Source organism: Henckelia pumila, chromosome 2 (assembly GCF_033568475.1).
Source record: "Henckelia pumila isolate YLH828 chromosome 2, ASM3356847v2, whole genome shotgun sequence".
Classification (NCBI taxonomy): domain Eukaryota; kingdom Viridiplantae; phylum Streptophyta; class Magnoliopsida; order Lamiales; family Gesneriaceae; genus Henckelia; species Henckelia pumila.
The window spans coordinates 116129332-116133826 of NC_133121.1; the positions used below are offsets into that span (position 1 = coordinate 116129332).

At 33.7% G+C, this 4495-nt stretch overlaps 1 long non-coding RNA gene across 1 annotated transcript; it reads left to right on the plus strand.

Moving 5' to 3' along the window:
- Positions 1–2021: 2021 nt before the first annotated feature.
- On the plus strand, positions 2022–4199 carry LOC140884132 (uncharacterized). Its single transcript, XR_012150556.1, has 2 exons — positions 2022–2233; positions 3926–4199. It is a non-coding gene; the product is annotated as an uncharacterized lncRNA (long non-coding RNA).
- Positions 4200–4495: the final 296 nt, after the last annotated feature.

Genomic DNA, 4495 nt, shown 5'->3' on the forward strand with positions numbered 1-4495 from the left:
TCGGCATGATATATTTTTATTATTTGTCAGTGGTTGTGAGTTTAGAATATTTTATTAACTATTTTCAGTGCATGCAAATTTTATACATTTTATTTATGCAGTATTTTTTTAATTAAATGTTTGACTCAGATATTTATTTTATTTTTAAGAATGCATTTTTATTTAAGTATTTATTTGTTTATTTATTTAGTTATTTTAAATCTTTTTATTCTGTGCATATATGTATGGGCGTATATGTACAATATTTTATTTAGTAAGTATATATATATAAAAAAAAATTCCGCATATTTATTTATTAATTATAGAGTTAGGGTCGTTTCATAATCCCTCTGATAGACTGCACTAGAAAGTCTATCAGAAGTTTCTACGAAGAGAAATTAACAGATTTGATCTGTTAAACCAGACTGCAATTTCGAAAATTACAGGCTGGATTTTCGATGACAGAGAGGGAGAGGGGCGGCGGCCACCTAGAGAGAGAACCCTAGGGTTTTCGAAAATTTTTATGCCTTATTGTGTCAATTTCTGTACTGCAATAACTTATTTATAATGTGGGCTGCTAACAGCTTAGGGCCCATTAGTCAGAAGTTCAAGCCTGACAAGCAAAGCCCGCATGTTCAGAAATTAATATAAAATTCATCGTGACTCAGATTGATAAACCAATTTCACCAATGTGCACAGAAACCATTTCTGCATCTTTTAAAGTCAAGACAAATTTTCTGAATCCGAATTCAGTGGTTTCCAAAAATGTCCATCAATATGTTATTTTAAGAAATCTTACTCCCTCTACTTTTAAATAAGAAGTCCTACTTCTTTATCCACTAAATTTAACTCTTTAAATTTAATTATCTCAACGGGGATTAGAAATCCATTACTTGACCCTCAATGGTTCAGGGATACAGCTAGTCGTGGGCTCACAACTCCTTGTGACTCGGAACAACAATTTCCGACTTGCCCATTGAATCATGGTAAGAGCGTCTAGCAACATCGCCCCATGATTCCCTAGGTATCACTGATAGTGTCTACAAGAACCAGTAGATTTTGGTTAGCATACAGCACGGTCCCTTCATCCATATATCCCGATCGAATCAACAACCATTTGTACATCGAGAGTCGTTCGAGATTCGATAACTATGCAATGCATCTTGAAGATCAAATAGTGACATCGCATGTGCTACTAGGAAACCAAGTAACCTAAAACACATCATGTACTCTGTCCAGAGATTCGTCACACTAATATCTCCTCAGATTGCATAGGATATCCACACTCGCAAGTGTGCGGTGAATCCTTGACAACAAAGCATCGACTCCTATATGTGTCGTAACTGTACCCAATCTCGACACCTGATGACCCTAATAGAGTCGGTAAACGAGTCAAAGCACAGTACTAGCATATAGAGTCTCAATGATGTTTCAAGTAATAAGGACTAATGGTGTACAACCAAAACCGCGGACTATATCCACTCGATAAGTGATAACCACTTGGAAAGTCCGAATAGGGTAGTTTGATCATTCATTATATGAATATCCATTTGCATGATTCGAACATCTCTATGTTCCATACCAATGAAACATGGTACTCGACATCGTAAATGCTAGTCTCAATCTCGAGCGATCCTTATCCTTATTTGTGGACGACTCAATTGACTAGGAACTGTTTAGAATATACAGTGAACATAAGATGTGTTTCATGACAGTGATCTCTCTATATTCACTATCTCATCTTACTTTAGTATGTTCAAGGTCTTTATCAAAATAGCAATAGTATATCATTATATAATAATAAGATAAAGTGAACGCCATTTAAAGAACGTATATTATATTAAACAAAAATTGTTTACAAAAAAAGACTCTCAAAGCCCTTAACCACAAGTTAACTAACGGAGCATCAACTCTTTCAGATTTATCACCAATTTGCGCTTCTTAAAACATTTCAGTACTATCATTATAAATTTATAATTATCCATTATAAATTTCTAATTTATTATTATAAAATGCATAAAATATAGAGAATTGGTATTTGCTGCCATTGCCCCGCCGGGTGGCGGAGGCTGAAAAAGAAACTCCTAGTTCCTCAAAAGTTGAATAAGAGCTCGGGAAATTCATGGGGAACCCTTTCCTTTTCAGTTAAATTCATGCGGGTTTGTGATAATTTGGCAGGTCGTTTAGCCGGATACCAACTCAATTTCCTACTCCGCCTCCGGGTTTTTTGTTTTCGTTTGGCCGCCTCTCATGGGTAATTTGCTTGACTCAATCCCTGTCTTTCTATATAATCTTACTGACACTTCTTGCATAATGATGTATTCAATGAATCGTAAAGGGTAACATTTGAATTTGGAGAAAATATTTTGGGACAGCTATCCTATCCTAAGGATAGCACTCAGATCATGTATCCGGTTATCCATATTTTTACACACTTGCATAACTAATGTTATATTGATGACGTGACAAATGACGAGACATTAGATATAGTGTTTGGGTAATACCTCAAGCTAAATTGAACTCTGCGACAACAAATTCGCAGTTACTGATGATTTAGCATGTTTCCCTGATTATCAAACTTCCGTTTTTGGAATGCATAGACGAAATGAAAAATTAATTGCTTAAGAATCAAATAGTTGGCTGTAAATCTGGCTGGTGGAAGTTGAATTTCCTGTGTATAGGACTAATTTATTGGTGTGCTTCTTCAGTTGAGCCTAGAAATCGCCAAACCATTATATTCTTGCAGACTGGTAGAGTGTGCTGTTCCTTGGGGCTATATAAACTAAAGGAAGGGGCCAAAAAAAAAAAAAAAAAAAGAACTTGGAAAGAAAGCAAAGGTTTTTACCAGGATAATTACCAATATTTGGTTCATCCTGGGTGGATAAGAGTTGAATGTAGATGTCAGTATACTGTGAACTTATTGAGATCATTTATAGGAAGATGAACTTATCCCAGGACTCAGATTTGTTCTTTTGTTTCTCAGCTATGTGCAATATTTTGGTTTCAGAATATTTCTATTAGTATTTGTGTTGATTTTTGGGCTTAGTTTATAAATGTCTATCTAGCGTTTGATTTGTCTTTTCAGATGGACTTCAGTTTTAAGATATCGACATCGATTAGAAAAATTATGTTGTTTTGAGATTTTCATTCATAAAAGTAATTACACGTAGTATTTAAACGAGATGAATATTTTTTTACCTTGTTTAGGACCATGTCATTGTAATAAATTCCTTCAGTGTAAATTTCCATTGACAAAACACACTTGACTCCAAATGGATATCTGCCAGTTTTCATCTTCTCTTGGTTAGCATGATTTCTGACGTATTTAGCAATGGAATATATCACTCACCGTCAATAAAATAGAATGCAGATGGATATCGAGAAAAATATCAGCACAAGTGTTGACATCGCTATTGAATTTGAAGTTCAGTGAGACTTTTAGTTTTTTCTTCTTTTTTTTTTTGAAAAAGAATATTACATCTGGTTGTGATTCATTAACAAATCGAGAAAAGTATCAGCACGAGCATTGACATCGCTATAAACTTAGTCTTATTGAGCCATTTCATTTTATATGTAATAGTTGACAATGAAATTCAGGATAAAGGGGAAAGTATCAAGGACTCATTTTTAGGAGACAAATAATTTTCCTTGTATATTTCTGCCCCTTTTGCTTGTGAAGGTCAACATATAATATCAAGACAGCTCATGCTAAATATCCGACGCCTCTGTGCCAAAAGAGACGGCATTGATGGTTTCTTGTTGTCCTTTGACATAAACGAATTGTTCATGGTTTGTACATCATTACATTATTATTTTTACGCGTATTTTCTGTGTCAAAGATCTCTCGCATAGTCGCACTTACCCACACACATGAGTAATGACGTAGATTTATAAAATATATCCGTTGAATCTGATTTTTAATTGATTGAGGTTTCAAATCTTATAGCTCTGCCTAGATGGTGAAACTGAGGTTTCTCTTAATGCCCCTATCATACCAGTGGTGTACTTGAGGTGATCGATTCCTATGCGTATAAGTTTCTTGTATTGCCAGTAATATTGAAGATGATCGAAAAGAGAGTGCATGGTGGAAGAAGATTTTTTTACACCGAGGAATTTCTTTGAGTGAATTCAAAAATGTTTTAGATCTTGTTATAATTGATTTAGGCTGCGTTTTGATTGTTGAATATCAAATCCTTTAATTTCAAATATATTTTAATGTTTTGATTGTTGAATATCAAATCCTTTAATTTCAAATATATTTTATTGTATTTTGTTTTTTTAAGTAAGTTCATAAACTTCAAATCCACGTCTTAGATACTTATATAATATTTCATGTAACTTGCGATGAATTTCAAGTTCACCTAACAATGAGATCATTTGAAATTCATTTTAATTTGTATTACTAGTGCGTAAAAAATTAAAGTTTGAATTTAAGATTTGATTTATTGTTTCGTTGATTTGAAATCCATGGAGTTGTAGGTTGATGAATTGATTAAGCATAAAAATGTATTTAGCT